This window comes from Pipistrellus hanaki (genome assembly GCF_964339955.1).
Source record: "Pipistrellus hanaki genome assembly, chromosome: 4".
NCBI lineage: Eukaryota > Metazoa > Chordata > Mammalia > Chiroptera > Vespertilionidae > Pipistrellus > Pipistrellus hanaki.
This window is the reverse complement of record NC_140506.1, coordinates 47576105-47593666: the sequence shown is the minus strand read 5'-3', so window position 1 is coordinate 47593666 and position 17562 is coordinate 47576105. Positions and strand designations below refer to the sequence as shown.

At 41.2% G+C, this 17562-nt stretch overlaps 1 protein-coding gene and 1 long non-coding RNA gene across 28 annotated transcripts in view; one reads left to right on the top strand and one right to left on the bottom strand.

Annotated features, from left to right (window-relative positions):
• The window catches only part of LOC311622019, a 1104806-nt gene that overhangs the window by 484956 nt on the left and 602288 nt on the right, over positions 1-17562 (bottom strand). The window lies entirely within an intron of this gene.
• Positions 1-17562, top strand: part of MCTP1 (multiple C2 and transmembrane domain containing 1) — a gene marked incomplete at its 3' end in the record, with an annotated part of 425829 nt that overhangs the window by 391542 nt on the left and 16725 nt on the right. The window lies entirely within an intron of this gene.

Genomic DNA, 17562 nt, shown 5'->3' with positions numbered 1-17562 from the left:
AAGATGGATAGTGACCTTTGAAAAGTACCCATAAATCACAACTGACCCACACACACAAAGTGAAATGAATAAATGAGACAAATCCTCGCCAGTATCAACCCTAACGTTCACCTTAAATACCCAGGTAATCAAAGCACTGCTCTCTTAGCCTGAATTACCAGGAAACGTCATGCCAGCTCTCCTCCCTGAATATGCAGATCCACTGACAGGAAGCTACTGCTGCTGTTGAAAAGATCACATGTGTTTAACTAGGGAAAGATGACAGGGTGATTCGAAGCCACACCTGGGAGTCATCTGCAGCCCGGAGATTAAGGAAACGCTATCGGGATTGGTGGATGCAGCCCTCCAGTAGTTACTGAGCTCTGTATTCTTCCCTGAGCTGGTGCAGTGGAGAGGGTGTCTTCAAAAACAAGAACAATCGCTACACATAGGGTTTTCCCGCACCAGCACAGTAACTGTCCACAAGGTCGCAGACAAAAACAACATGAATAAGAGGGTGGTAAAAACAAACCCAGGGTAAATCTGATGCCACAGACAATCACCAACCTGAAAGGGAGAGGTGAAAGGATTAAGTCTTCAAGGAAGGCTTTCTGCTGGCAATAGGCTTGGAGCTAAGCCTTGCAGATGGGTGGGAATTCCCCAGGTGGAGGGGACCGATGAGGCCAGGAATTTCAGGCTGGGAGCTCAGTACAGGGACAGGCTGGAGGTGTGAGGTTTACTGTCAGAGTGCTCACACATGGACCTCTTGCTAGAATTCAGTTTGCTGAGCAAGTTCAGAATCAGTCACTTTGCATCATGCCCGGAAGCATCGATTGGATGTGCTACAAAGCAACTTAGTTCCTATTTCTTAAGCAGGGAAATGACCCGAATGGCAGGCAGTGTGTAGGAGGCGTCGGAGAATCTGGTCAGGAGACTGGGACCACAGTAGCCAGATAAGGTGAAGGTGAAGTGTGCAATAGAAATGAAGAATAAAAAGACAGGCTGTTCTGCTAAACAATGTTCAGGGGCTAAAACATTGTAAATTATGTAGAAAACGGGAGTTACCCATAGTTTCTGATGTTAGCTGTGAGTTGTATTAGCACAATACTGTTTCAAGTGTGAGCACTGCAGTTTGCTGAGGTGCCACTGGGGGGTGAACGTGCATTATTCCTGGCTTTGGATGAGCTGCTCTTTAGGTGAAAGGAGTTCAGCTAATTTTGAGAATTCAATTTCTAATGGAATCAAATTAGATTTTCTATTAGTAAAATATACCTTTATAACCTTTATAATTAATGCAACTAGTTATTAATAGATGAGAAAACTGAACTATTACCCACTGGCAGCTATTTCAAACATAAGAACCCGTGAACAAATTTAAAGCGATCTATGTGGCACTCCTACAGGATTCACCATTTTATTTTAATTTTTCCTATTCGCTTACTCAGGAAACATTCTGATTTAGTATTCAGATAGTGGCAAGGATCTTCGGTAATAAAGAAAATCAAACTGTTTGGGTGCTTGCAGATTTGGAAATCATGCTCCATTCCGATATCTGAGCTGACTGCCCCGTTACAGCCTAGCTCTGTGCCATTGGCCTGTGTGTTAGTGAGGACCCTTTCTGGCGGTGCTTCTGCGGCCACCAGGGAGCTCAGTGAACGTGTGTCTTACGTTCCTGTTTCTCGTGACATTTTACCTGCCCGTCAGCATCAGGAAGGCAGTGGTCCTGCCTGTCGGGCTTAGAACTCGATCCCTGGGCCTAGTGTGATGGAGAGCACAGAGTAGACCTCGGTGGATTAATGAACTCCTCCTTCCAGTCAAAAACAACAACACAGTGTCCTTTCTACCTGATCTCAGTCAGGCAGGGACAGCTGCAGAGTATTTTTTGCCAGCAGGCAACCAGAGCTTACCTCTATTCCCTTCTGGAAATGAATCAAAGGAAGTTCATGCAAAGATATTCATGTATCCTTTGTCTTTTGCGATCTTTTATTTAAAATATTGTCACACACACACACACACACTGTGTGTGACAATATTTTAAATAAAAGATCGCAAAAGACACCGTGTGTGTGTGTGTGTGTGTGTGTGTGTGTGTGTGTGTGTAGAGGCCTAGCACTTTGGCATTAATCTTTCTAGATTACCTCAACAAGGTTTGGTTATGCTAAATTGTCAGTGTTAATACATGTTTATATTGCTCTTATTTATTGTATAAACATGGGAGGAGCACATTTAACAATGGGATGGAATGTTTGGGTTTGGGACTGTGCTTCCACAGTTATATCCTCTTGTCTAATGTGTATTATGTGCTCCATAATCAAAAAAAATAAAAATGGTTATCACTTAATACAAAATTTAATATAGACACATAGTTGGTTAAAAACGTGAAAACAAACACTAGGGAGCCGCCACAGCAGCTAGTCTGGGCTGCAAATGTTCTTGAAAACACGGGGAGGAGACCAGGCACATCTCTGCTGCAGCCTGGCCAGGCTGGGCTCTTTCATGTCCTCCTGGGGGAGGGGAAACTGTATGGTCTCTTTTGGAAGGTGATTGGGCAGAAGTATCAAAATCACAAAAACACAAATCCCATGGCCAAATAATGCCACTTCCAGAAGTTTATTCTACAGATACGCTAACATGTGCGTGAAATTATCGTATACTTACACGTTATTCTTTGATTCTACTTTTTTTTTTTGTAATAGCAAAATGTTGGTAAAGAACCTAAACATCTCTAAGGGAAAAATGATTAAATACATTATAGTACATCAATACAGTCAACTATTATGCAGCTGTAAGAATAAAGGAGCTTTTTAGCACTGATATGGCTCTGCATATCTATCATCTATCTAATCTAGTTAAGGAGAAAAAAAAGGCATGACAATGTTAAATATGCTACTATTTGTTTTATAAGAAAAGAACACACACACACACACACAACCGCCATGTATACTTGCTTTCCTATGCATGTGATAACCTTTGAAAGAACACATAAGGAATTGGTGATATTGTTGCTTCCAGGGAGGGAGCACGTTGGCTGGGAGACAGGGAGTAAAAGGGAGTGTTTTCCATCCAGGTTTGAATAGGTAATATCTGTTTTTTAAAAACATTTTTTTTAATTTTTAAAACTTTTAGAAACATCCATAACCTTTAATCCACTTCAAATTCTAGGACTTTAGCTTGAGACTATTATAAAAGATATATCATAGATTTATGTACAAAGATATTCTTTGGGTCATTGCTTATACTGTAATGATAAAATAGAGGAATCAAAAAATGTTCAGCATTTGGGGATTAAAAGGAAGAAATGTGTATAAATGTGTTCACAATCTCCTTTATATTCAGTGTTAGGGATTCAAACCAAGCCTGTCTTATTCATTGAACTCAAAGCATCTGACACAATGCTTGATATATAACAATCACATGATTAACAATTATAGAAAAATTAATGAGTAGAAAAGAGACCGAAGGCCTATATTCTAACAGGTTACCAATGTTTACTAGATATTTTTACTTTCCTTTATGATTGTTTTTATTTTCCAAGTTTCCACAATGAACATGCACTATTTCTGTGATTGAGAAGACAGAAAATAAGTATTATAAGACTGCATCCTAAAAAAAAAAAAAAAAAAAAAAAAAAATCCTATTTTTCTTGCCATATCTATCTATAGAGGAATGAACAGCTATTTTAATGAGTCCAGGGTATGCATTTCAGCAGCACTGACAGAACTCTGGGAAGGATGGTGGTGGTATGCAAGTGGCAGCTGGTACATTTAGCGAGTAGTGGAGGTACATGAGGAATAATTTACAATATCACTTGGCATGTAGGAGGGATCACAGAACTAGGATTGGAGTTATTTGATTGAACATAATTATTTATACACTACTGGTCTGTTGCAGGAAGATTCCTGCAATAGGGCTTCCTGTTGCGGGCGCTGTCCCTGCTTTCCTCCCTTCTCCGCTGCCCTGCTTGCTTCTCCGCAGCTTCGCTCCCTTCTGCAGGCTTGGCTTCTTTCTACACTATCTTGATATGCAAATTAACCACTGTCTTGGCTGGGTTAATTTGCATACTTGCCCTGATTGGCTGGTGGGTGTGGCTTGTGTAGCGGTGTGATGGTTAATGTGCATATTACTCTATTATTTGGTTAGGTTGATATCTTCTCTGTAACATTAGATAGACCTGATTTTTGTTTTCTCCCCCCCCCCCCCCCCCGTTTTTTACTATCAACAGATCTGTGTTCTGGTTCCCATTCAGCTACTTATATATTCTGTGATTTCTCTGGGATTTTATTTCCCTATCTGCAAAATGAGGCAAATAGGATGGTCTTGCCAGGTTGCTCATGGAGTGTGCTTCTGATGCAAGGAAAGAGTTGAGCCCAGGAACAGGCATATGCAAGACTCTTAGGATGTTCCCTTCCCTTTCTGCTTCATGTCCATCCCGTGTCCTGGCTGTGAATGAAGAACTAGGAGTTGTTTTAGAAATAGGGGAGTAACTAGTGTTTTAATCAAGTATTTTATTTAACCTTACTAATATTCTTTAAGATGTGGGTCACCCCCCATTTTACTGGTGTGGGGATGAGGTATTGTCGGGGATGCTGTGACCAGCCTAAGACCACAGTGATTAGTACCTAGGAGTGCTGATACCGAATATACACAGAGCCCCTTCGTAACCTCCAGAATTGTGTTCTAAGGAAAGAAGATGGAAATCTTCTATCGATTGCATTGCTGTGCCTGAGGACACTGGAGAACTTATTGCATTAGTATGGGTTTGGGATGTTTGCCTAAAGCCACAAACCTTTTGATGTCCACCTTCGAGCCCTGAGAAATTCCTCATTGCTCATATAATCCCCACCAATAAGATAAAGCAGAAATTTCAACCAAAAAATTATTTGCCCTACCTTGCTCTCTGACTCCAATAGGATTAAAAAAAATTTTAAATACTAATTTCACAAAATGATTTTATAGTATGTTCCAAATAATTTTTAACACTCTCTAAAGCAGTGAGTTTACTTAAATAATAAAGTAGATGAGAATGATCAAATTTGTTATATTTGGACTAGATAAAAAAAAAGCAATTATTCACAATTTATTTAACTATTATAGGTTTAAAATGTCAATATGTAAACAAAATTTTTATAGACTATATTTGGAAGATTTGACTACTTTTTTTAAAGCAATTAAAATGCTGGTTATATTTCTTAAGCTAATAGAGGGCTACAAAGAAATATACAAACCTTTATATGGTTGAACATTTCATACTGTCAGAAAAAAATCACAGCAATCAGCAGTGTTAAAGAAACATTTTTTGTTATAAACTCTTTCTGTAGGGTGATAATACTGCCTTTTAATACTTTTTGAACTGTTTCTTAACTGCAGTCATTGGGAACAATTTTCTCCCCATGTGGATGGAATTTATAGGACATTATCCACCAGGTGGCTCTTCCATAAAATGACCTTACCTTGCTACCTAGTATCAATGACTTTACATTTTTAATTGATATTGCCCCTACCTCTACTAAGTAATAGGAATAACTAAATGCTAATTTACTTAGGAGAAGTATTTATTTTGTTTTTGTTTTTTTAAAAATATATTTATTGATTTTTGCAGAGAGGAAGGGAGAGGAATGGGGAGTTAGAAACATTAATGAGAGGGAATCATTGATCAGCTGCCTCCTACACCCCCCACCCCCCCCCCACCCCCCCCCCCACACACACACACACTGGGGATGCCTTTGACCGGAATTGAACCTGGGACCCTTCAGGCCAATGCTCCATCCACTGAGCCAAACGAATCAGGGCCTTAAGTACTTAAATGATTCTCAGAAATAGAAAAAAAAAAAAAAAAAAAAAAAAAGCCAAAAATTATAAGAAAAATTTTGGCCTTTAGATTAATACATTGAATAATAAAAATTCTTTTTTTTAAAAAAAAGATATCCATTTATAACATCTTTTATATTTCCCTCAGCTTTCTGGAGAATGAACTTCTATTTGTATTTCTGCAAGAGGCAGTTTTGCTCAAGTGAAATATCTAATTCATAATACTGGGAGATGTGCAAAAAAGTCACACAAACCAGAAGGTTAAAAATAATTTTTATCAACTCTGCACAGTGTGTTTGAGGATGAGCATTTTGTTGTAACTTTCCTGCTTACAACCAAGGCACATTCGTCAACAGAGGCATTTAAATGTTTGTGTATATCTGATAGCAAAGAAACAGGAAGGATTAGGTAGGAGGGAAAGTCAACATTTTTTGTAATCTATCTCCCAACACTCAGTAACAGTAACATGGTAACATTTTTGAGAATTTACTAAATACCACGCAGTAGGGGAAATGCTAGGTAAATTAAGCTCTACAAGGAAACACACCAAAAATCATTTCCTTTGTCCTCTTGGAATGTGCGCTCAAAGGAAAAAATTGGAAGTAAGGCCACGCCCTCTTGCAGTGGCACCTTTCCCACTTCCTTCCCATTGGAGGCTCTCTTGTGTTTCTAAAACATGCTTGATTTTACCTTGGTCGGCATCTCCTGCAATCAGTGTGTGCATGTGTGCGTTCGTCTTTGGCCAGAGTTGATAACATTAACTGTGGTCCAGAACTCAACATGTTTTTGATTTTATACAGTGGTTCCCAAGTGGTGATGAGTATTTATTTCTAATTCCCTTCTGAACCATTTGGGAGTCGGGGTTAGGAGGGAGGAATGGATGTCACAGGAGAGGAGTGCAATGTACAGACAGCAGCAGGGGCACTTTTATGAGATGCCCGATGAGCTCCTCCTTCAAGGTATGGCTTGGACACTTGTCTCTGGGTCATCCATCACTGGTGTGCAGGACTTTCTCTGTCCCCAGTTCTCTCTAGCTTCCATTGAAACAGTTCCTCTTATTTGATGCTGGGATCTCCAGCACAAACAGGGGTTAAAGGTCCACTTAGAATATAGACTTGAGGCATAGTTATTTAAAGAGCCAGCACTAGGAACACACTTTACTAAAATTACAGCAGTTTGTGGCAGGACAATAGTCCTTTAATATGATATGATTACTCAGATACAAATGGGTCCACAAGTCAACAAATAATTTTGATAGACAATATTAATGTGACAGTTGTTCACATTCTTGAGAGACTAGTTTTCTGTCACCACAATGAAACCTATTGTAGATTACCTGTGATCTGACCATATTGTAGACCATGTATCCACTTACTTAGCCAAGAACCCTTAGGTCTCCTTAGAAATCAAGAGCCAGGTATAAAAGCAGGACTTTCTGAGAAAGAAGCAATGGTAGACCCATATATTTTTATTTGTAGGTGCCCAGTTTTGGCTTAGATGCAGGCTGATTGCCTCAGTTCCTCTGGGACAGGGCCTGCAAAGGTTGAAAAGAAGGACTCTTTTTCTCCTTACGGAACAAATCATGGCCATTGAACACAACAGCGGCTTAGACATTTTAACTGCAAAGGATGTGTGTGATATACTTTTAAGCTTTATAAAAGGGGTGAAAGATAAAACTGACTAGGCAAGATGGATAAAATTCTTGCCGAAACCAGTTTGGCTCAGTGGTAGAGCGTCGATCTGCGGACTGAAGGGTCCCGGGTTCGATTCCGGTCAAGGGCATGTACCTTGGTTGCGGGCACATCCCCGGTAGGGGGTGTGCAAGAGGCAGCTGGTCGATGTTACTCTCTCATCGACATTTCTATCTCTCTATCTCTCTCCCTTCCTCTCTGTAAAAAATCAATAAAATATATTTTTAAAAAAAAGAAAAAGAAAAAGAAAGAAAGTGAAATGCAAAATCAAGAGCAAGTAGGACAGCGCAGAGCTCCTGTGAATCCCCCCACAGGGCCCAGAGACAGACCCGAGGACAGCGTATTTGCCAGTGAGAAGACACTTTCACACCTGCTAATATCTCACACCCACCTCCTCCACCTACCCACCGCTGCTCCTGCTCACTCTCCTGCTGATGAGTTCACCTCCCGCATCACTGAGAAAACAGAAGCAAATAGGAACTCCCACATCTTCACGTCTTTTCTTCTGCCAAATCTAAGACCAACTTCATGCACCCATTCTCTTACCTTCCCTCTGGTCCCAGGGGAGGAGGGCTCCCTGCTTCTTTCTACTTGGGCTCTGTCCCATCCCTTCCCAAATGCATTGTTCCTGCCCTTAGCGCCCCTTTTCTGCAGCGCCCCTATCTCCCCTAAACGGCATCATTCCAAGAGCAAGTGAATGCACCCTAGGGCAGCCCTTCTCACACATGAGCATGCATATGACTCGCCCAGGGAGCTTGTTAAATACTGACCACAATTTGAAGTTGGGCCGTATTTCCCATCTTTAAAGTAAGTCCCCTCTTTTGACCCAAGTGTTTGCTCTGTAGCACTCTCCCCACTTCTTAGCAATATTTCTGAGAGAGAGGTGTCTGCAGTGTGTCCACTCTCATTCACATTCTCTGCTCAGTCTACGCATAGCTTCTATCCCCACCACGGAACTGAAAGTTGTCAATACACTCCATTTGTCAGATCCTCTGGCACTTCTTGACCTGAGGAGGGAGTTTCAGAGACGTTACCCTTCTTCCTTCTGGGACTACTTTTTTTTTTTTACTTCTATGAAGCCTCTTCCTAACTCTTCTATTTCAGTCATTTTCATTTTCCCTTCCTGGCTCCCTCTCATCTGGTCAACAGCTTTGTGAGTCTGTTATGGGCCCCTCTCTGTCTGTATTCTTTCCCTGCATGACTCCTCCTATTAGTGTGATCTGAGGGACCTTCGAGATGCCAAGGACTTTCACATCTGCATCTCCAGCCCTCACTCCTATATCCATCCACCTCTTGATATCACTTCCTGCATATCCGCCAGGCCCAATCGCAGCTCTTCCTCCACGCTTCTCTAGCTCAATAAAGCCAGCCGTGTTTACCCAGTTGCTCAAGCCCCAAAATATAGGCAGTTCCTTGATTTCTCTCTTTCTCACCTCCCAGATACAATCTGTGAACAAGTGTATGGTGGCTTTACTTCCATAACATTCAGTATGTCCACACTGGTCTCAGCAATCATCCCCTCGGGGACTACCACAGTCAGTTCCTATCTTGTTTTCCCTCTGCAATACATTTTGCCTAGAGGGCTTTTAAAAATGTAAATTAGGTCATGCTTTTCCTCTGGTGGAAGCACTCTGATGGCTTCCCATCACACCGATAACAGAATCTCCACTCCTTTTCTCTGACATCTTCCTGGACCACTCCCCGCTTCGCCTGGCCACCTGTCCTAGGCACCCTTTACTTCCTCCACAAGTTAAGCTGGTTTCTCCCATGGAGCATTCTGGTTCCCTCCTGGTCATTCAGAGCTTGTTCTGGTTATTGCCTTTTGCTTCCAGGTTGATCCCTTCCCCTTTCTCCTGAAAACCACATTTCCCTGCTCCCTTGACAATGGCTTTGGGGGGAAAGAAGGGAAAAAAAACAGGACAATTTCTTTCTCCCGCTCTCTCTTTCCTCTTTGCCCTTCCCTTACCCCCCCACATCTCCCCACCTCCGAGTCAGGGGGCATTTTCTTGGAGGGACTAGGTGCTGGGTCCCCCCGGTGTGTAGCTCCCCACCAGAGGAAGACAGCCTCTCCTCCATGATCACACGTACTGCTAAGCAGGCCTGTCCATGGCTCCGGCTTCTGCCAGCGGGTTTGTGTATCTAGCATCTGCGCCCCAGAAACATCCCCTGTGTGTGGTAGTGGCTTCCGGCGTTCCTAACGTCTGTCACTTCATGTGATCCTCAGCTCTCCCATCGCCAGCGTAGCTGCTTCACTACGTTAAATTCATCTGCGTGAAATACCTAGAGCAGTTTCTGTTTCTCTGACTGAAATAGCTCCCAACTACACGGTTCACTCAGGGCAGCCATCCCTCCACCGGCTGTGAGTCTCTTCATTGCACTTTTACTTCCTGCTATTTTTTTCTGTATTGGATGCTGTCTTATTACCGTATCCCAAGAGCCTAGAAGGGTGTCTGATATGTAATTGACATTGAATAAATATTTATTGAATAAATGAATAAAAAGAATAGACTTAGATTTAGCTCCACAGACTACAGCTCAAATGGGTAGATGATGCAAATGGAATGAGTGATAATCAGGCTTCTAAATGGAAACTCTGGGGAAAAGAAAAGGAAAATAAGAAACGTTAGGCGGGGAGAGGGAGAGGATGTTACCCTTTGAGGAGAAAGACAATTAGTGGGGAGAAGGAAACATTTATTTAGTATCTGCTAATGTGCCAGTGGCTTTATATGCATGGCTTCATTCTGTTCCCACATCAACACTATCAGGTGGAGATGATCTCCATCTTACTGATGGGGATGCTGAGTAGCTAAGAGGTTAAGTAACTTATATGAGATCACACAGCTGTAAATGCACAACGGGCTTCCAGCCCACAACATCCATCTGCCTGATTAGGACCAGCCCAGGCAAGTACATCACAGCCTCAATCCATGCCCATCCTTTTGTTTTATAAATGCAGAAATTTAAATGCAGAAGTATAACTACTATTTCTGAAACACTTATTGTATCCTATTAAAAGGATGGCCATCCCCAGTGAAACAACTGGAGAGTTTTTTCAAATTGCTTCCCAAGGTTCTCTTGCCCTTTCCCACTGCCTTCCTCCCCTCCCCAAATACACTGAAAGACAGAACATGATCCGTACAGCAAAGAACAATGTTGCTGTGAGCTGGAGGAACTGGGCCTTTGGCACTTCCTTCCAGGTTGACCTCAGAGGCCTGTTTTAGTGTTATTGAGTCTGCAGTAAGGGAAGCGTTGGGGACAGCCGTGCTCCGTCGCCGCACCCCCCCCCCCCCCCCCAGTGTATCAGCAGCATCCCTAGAACAAGAAGTTGTTCAAGTCTGTGCTCCCTGTGGCATCAATAGAGAAAGATGGCATAGTTCCCTCCAAATTCGCCAGGTCCTTTATTTGTACGAGCATCATCTCTGTTTTGTCAGTTTTCATTGATGAGCCCTATTGTTTTCTTAAGGAAGACAACTGAATTCTCAGTCATGTCTTTGATTTTTCTACTTGTGCCGAGGTCTGAAAACGGTAAGTTATGTTATAGTATGCAGTTCATAGGGTCACTGAGGGGGGAAAGCCCCAAGCAGTAGAGCAAATAGTTTTTTCCCTAATGCTGGCTTCCCTTGTTTGGTTGTTCAAGTCAGGCCATTACCGTGGCTTTGCTCTGATCTGTTCTTAAGAGTTTTCCCTATCCCCAAACATCTTGCTCTCAGAACACTGAAAACTTCTAGCAAACAAACAAATCATGAAAATTAAATAGCAATAAAACTGTTGTTGGCTTCATATAAAAAATATTATCCAGTATTTAAATGGCGATTATTTCCAGAAACTTGGCAACTGTAACCATACAAATGATGAAATTGATTCCAGTCACAGTCCATATTTGTTTGGAAAGGAAATACCAGTAGTGTTTGAAAAATGGATTATTAAAGACCTTGGTTTTCTGAAGGTGGCTCATATGTTCTATTTGCTAACACAGCATCTTGTTGGGGGAAAAGAAATAATAAGTGCAGCTTTTCCCTGCCCCAGATTATTTTCACTCCAGATCTTTAGAGCAGGAAATAAAAAACAGCTAATGGTTCATGGGGCATGTGGAATTAGTTTAAGCAAAGCTGAGCCCTGATCCTGCTGACCGCCTCCTCTTTCCTGTGCTGTTTTGTCTATGCTGGCCTTAGAATATGTCAACAAATCTCTTTTAAGCTCAGATGGGAAGAAAGGATGGTGATTCTCCCTCTTTCTGTAAGGGAATAATTTGCAACAGATGTGCTTTTTTAGAAAGGTACAAGTTTGTCTTGTAAAATATTTGTAAAGAAAAACAGCCTCCGGATTTCACAAAGTAGTCCTGACTGGGTTTTGGAGATGTCACAAAGAGCATTGTTTTTATAATACTAATAGGATTCTTTTCTCACAGAATTTGATTATAACTCAAGATTAGGTTTTGGGAAGAGCCAAGTTTAAATATCTAAAACAATAAAGTGAGGAAATACCATATGTGACTTGATGGCTTTTTGACAGTGTTCTGAAAGGAGATGTTGGTGAAAGTCTCAGAAACTCTTTTTAATTGGTACCAAGATCTTAATGTCTCCAAACCTCAGTATCCTTATCTATACAGTGGGGGAGCCACCTGCCCCTGCAATCCAAGTGGTAGGATAAGTGAAAGATGCTTTATAAACCATAAAAGGTCCTATACAAAAGAAAATGGGTAAATTATTATTTTCATAACAAATCTATTCAAGAAAAAAACCTTTGAAGGTTCCACACTTCATGTGTATACCCTTTTGCACATATAATAAAACTAAAGGCCCAGTGCATGAAATTCATGCATGGGTGTGGTACCTAGGCTTGGTCAGCAATCGAAGCACAAGTGTCTGGCGTGGAAGGGCAGGTCCCAGCTGACATCTGGGCCCTGGGCAGCACCTGGGCCCCCAGGACTCCATGCGCCCCCTTCCGCCTGAGTCACTGCGCCCCAGTCCGCATGCAGATATGCAGTGAGCGCAGCCAATGCTGAGGACCAGGGCGCAGCATGGGGCTCTGGGCCACCCAGCAGCGTTGCATGGAAGTTGGGCAGGCATCGCACTCTCCCAGCTCCTCACAGACCAGCTCCTGCATGAACCCACAGGGAGCCTGACTGGTCCCAGTGGCTGTGGCCCAGCTCACCTGGAAGAGGCCATGCACGTGTGGGGTGAGCTCCTACTGGGTGCTCAGCACCTGAGCTCAGGGGCTTCCCCAGAATGTGAGCCGTGGAGTCCCGGGGGAGGGTAGCAGGGTGAGTGAGGGTGAGCTCAGCGGACACCTGAATTCTCAGTGCCTCCATCCCCAATCACCCATGCCCCAGGTACCCAGTGAGGTTGGATGATCAGAGCCTGCTGGCCACTGATCACAGTCTGTGGGGCGATCAGACTCCCTCTTGCACCCGCCTTGGTCTGGCGCTGCCCGCTCACCAGCTCCACCAGCCCGCCGTTGTCTCACTCTCATTGGGCCCATTAGGGCCAGCAGCACCTCTCCTGCTGCCTGCTGCCAGTGCCATGTCCTGTGCCATCCCCTGGTGGTCAGCACGTGTCATAATGAGCGGTCAAACTCCCGATCAAGGGGGCAATTTGCATATTGGGCTTTTATTATTTAGGATGAATATTTTTTTTAAATTAAAACCTGCACTAGTAAGTAGATTAGCAACAAAGCTTATACTATTTAAAATTAAGTAAGTTCTGGCCCTGATTCAGCCACGAGGCTTGTTGAAGGACAAATCACTGGTTCTAATGGGAAGTTTTACCTGCATAGGCACATTTCAAAACCTTATGATAAAAAGGTGTATGCCTTATGTGAATGAATATGACTAGCATTGGCCTAAGAAGAATACATAACTTTCAGCGGGGAATACTATAAACTGAGAAACTTCCTGCTCAATTTTTTTCTCTCCCCCAAATATTTATTAATATTACAAATGTCCCCCTTCTTCTTCCCCTAACCCCCTCCACCTGGTCCCTACCTGCCCCAGGCCTTCACCACCCTATTGTCAATGTCCATAGGTAATATATATATATGCATATATTTGATTAATCTCTTTTCACCCACTATCTCCCCTTCCCTCTAAATTTGTCAATCTGTTCCATATTTCCATGCCTCTAGTTCCATTTATCAGTTTATTTTGTTCATTTATTTTGATTTTTAGATTCAATTATTGATAGATATGTATTTATTGTCATTTTACTGTTCATATATTTTATCTCCTCTTTTTCTCCTCCTCCTCCTTAAATAACCTTCAATATTTCATGTAATACTGGTTTGGTGGTCATGAACTCCTTTAGCTTTTTCTTGTCTGTGAAGCTCTTTATCTGACCTTCAATTCTAAATGATAGTTTTGCTGGGTAGTATAATCTTGATTGTAGGTTCTTGCTATTCATCACTTTGAATATATCTTGCACTCCCTTCTGGCCTATAAAGTTTTTGTTGAAAAATCTGCTAACAGTTGTAAGGGTGCTACCTTGTAGGTAACTGCTTTTCTCTTGCTGCTTTTAAAATTCTCTCTTTGTCTTTAACCCTTGGCATTTTAATTATGATGTGTTTTGGTGTGGGCCTCTTTGGATTCCTCTTGTTTGGGACTAATGCTTCCTGGCTTGTAAGTTTATTTCTTTCACCAGGTAGGGGAAGTTTTCTGTCATTCTTCAAATAATGGTTTTCAGTATCTTGCTCACTCTCTTTTTCTGGCACCCCCATCATGCAAATATAGGTATGCTTGGAATTATCCCAGAGGCTCCTTATAATATCTTTATTTTTTTTATTCTTTCTTTTTGCTCTTCTAATTGGGTGTTTTTTCCTTTCTCATATCCCAAATCATTGATTTGATTCTCAGAATCCTGTACTCTACTGTTGAACCCAAGTCTTGATGTATTTTCTTTACTTCTGTAATTGTAGGACATCCATTCAGCCAGATTTCAGGCAGTTCTGGATGATGGTTGTTCTGTATTGTAGTTGTAATTTTGATATGATTATGGGAGGTGGTGAATACTGGCACTTATCTACGCTGCCATCTTAGTCTCTCTGCTCAATTTTCAAATCCCATGTGAGAACAGATATGGCTGAAGGCACCAAAGAAGAGGGAGCATAGACTGCGATAGAAGTTTGAGCTGGAATATTAGGCAACTGTTTCCTATGTGAGGAATGAAAATAATGCCTATTATAATAAGGATCATGTGACTATTGGATCATGTAAAATGGCACGTGTAAGATAATCCATGATCATATTAGATGACAAAGAAGTTATACAAACAAAGTAATATTCATGAGATATATCACAAGAAGGGAGAAAATCCTGTCATCTTAAGATTTAGCATTTAAAAGTTTTATAGTATTTCCTTTTTCATTCTTTCAATTGTTAATAACGTGTACTGAGTACTTCCTATGTTCCAGACATTTGTGGTAAATGCTATAAATGAGTAAAATTTATTTAATTTTATAACCATTACAAACAAAGGTTCCATTATTACCCCTTTTTACAGGTGAAAGTAAGTAAATTGCTAAAAAAAATCAGATGGCTAAGAAAATAATGGAGGTGGGACTTGAGCCATGCTTAGTAATAGAGACAGTCAGAAACCTAGTCATTTTCTACATAAGCTTATTGTCATCTAGAATAGAGCACTCACAAACTTCTCTAAACTCTCAACTGCCCTCTCAGATCTGCATTTGAACTTTAACCATAGTAAGACTCACTAATTTTCCTCTGGTTACTTGGGAACAGCGGCCTCGCAGCTTCTGTTTTGGCTTATATCAAGGTTAGTCTAGAGCCAGGCTGCTCAGCCCTTTCACTTGGGAGTTCTTGTAAAAGCAGAGCATCTCAAGGGACCAAACCTGACATGGGATAATCTATAAAGCCACTCACTGGAAAGTGTGTTTCCTGCCTGCTGGCAAGGAGATTAAGTCAAAGGTTTTGATATTGATAGATAGTCCTAATCTTTTAAGAGCTTTCAAGTACTAGCAGGACAGTTAAAAGTTTTCTTAAATCATTAGGAAGAGGGAGATTTGCCAGTCCCTTAGGACCTACAAGATGAGGGGCTTCAGTAGTAAGAAATTGGGCTTCAGGGAACCCTCTCCCTGACCACAGGTAAATCCCTGGATGCTCTCTGTAAGGCTTATTTACACTTGCATTAAATGAAATGTTGTATGGACAGCCTTTTACAAATAATTATTTTGGCTTAATTAGAAGGTAACAAGATTAGTTAACAAGTTTTGTTTTTGCCTTGGGTTTGTCATTTTTGTTTCTGATCCAAGATACTCTCCTCTTATTCCCACTCACCCCCAAGCCCTAAGTCTCCATATCCTCCTCCTGTCTCTGGAAGTGTCTTTTCTGCAAGTCTTTCCCTGCCTTCTCCTTTCTCTTTCCCTCAGTCTCTGCCATTCTTTCTCTTTCTCCCTCTTCTATCTTCTTGCGCTTTCCTTCCTTTCTTTTCCCTTCATTCTTTTTTTCCTGGCTTTTCAGCATAACCCTGACAAGTGCCAGCTGCCATTTCCAAAGTGCCTATTGTTTACACTGCCCAGCCTCGAGGACCCCTTTTTATTTTAAGTTACTCTTTATCACAAGACACTTTTTTTATAGGCACACAGTAACAATATTATAGGAAAAACAGATTGTTAGATTTTACATAGGAAAATTCTTAATGAAACAACAAATTCCTGAAGAAATGTGATCCCCACCCCCTGTCAAGAGCAAAATTATTGAGTCATGTTTCTCATGGCCTATTTCATGAACTATTGAACAGTCTATCACATTTGCTAAACACATGTCCCTTCATCACTGGCCCCATGGTTATAGCTTCTGCATGGAATGAATATGGCTGGTGCCAAATAAGGTTGTTTTTGTTACCTCTGGATTTCAATTCTGCTGCAGAAAATCACAACCTTATCATGTCAGAAAGGAAGAGAGGAGGGTTGTGGCTTGTAAGGACATCTTTAAAGTTATATGCAAAATGTATGACATTAAACTAAAAGTCCAAGGCACAACTAAATGTGATTAAAAATTGTACTGTAGAAATCGAGTTATGAAAAGCATAGGGCTACCTTGCACAAAGGAAACAAAAAATTAAGACCAAGTAAATGCTCATTCTGCACAAAATATTTGCAGAGCCAGTGGAAGGGGGAAAAAGATTTGATGTAACAAAGAGTCTACCATCATTTTCTAAAATGGAATCTGCCAAGTTAACATTATGTCATCTAGGGCAACAATGAACATGTGTGAAAGGTGTCATATATTTGGGAATTCAAATATTTCAAAATTTCGTCTTTAACCTTTTGCACTCCGAACCATTCTGGACATTGGCTACCAGTTACTCGACACTACTTTGCGGTGGAAACGTGCGTTGAATTAACTCAATTCCCCGTAATCACTAATAAACTGCAATGTCCCCCCTGAGAGGGGACATCCGAGTGATATGCTAGAATTCCGATGTCCCCTGAGAGGGGACAGCGGAGTGCAAAGGGTTAATATATGCATAAATAAAAATAACCTGAATTTTTTAATAAGCAATTCTAGCCATAACTTTAATACTACTACTGATATAACACTTATTATAATTACAGTGTATTTGTACCCAGCATTGTATTGAGAGCTCTAGATCGCTTATTTTAGTCGTCTTTATAACCCTGAAATATAGATGTTTTTGAGAACTGTTTTATATTTTAAGAGAGAAAAAAAATAGTTTTAAGTAATGTCCATCTGTCCCCTTAACCTGAAATATATCTCAGAATCTTTTAATGTCTCAATGGAGGGTTCCTATTTTTAAGGTTAATATCAGGAAAAGAGCCAAGGCACCAAGTAACCAGGGTGGGACTTGATATAATAAGAACTGAGTAAGACACTGAGATAAGGTTCAGTGTGTCAAGGTTCTCTGAGTTGCTAAGCTTCTGTGAGAATTTCGGTATTCTAGATTTCGGGCTGAAACATAATTTTCTGTATCTGAAAAAAAAAAAAAAGGAATAATGGCACAGAGAAAACATTTCATCATTTTGTATGCCTTTATTCAACTTACAGCTCTTATCAAATATATTTTCCATGGGTTAGAAGTATAGATCTGAGAGGAAGTTTGTTTTGCAGGAC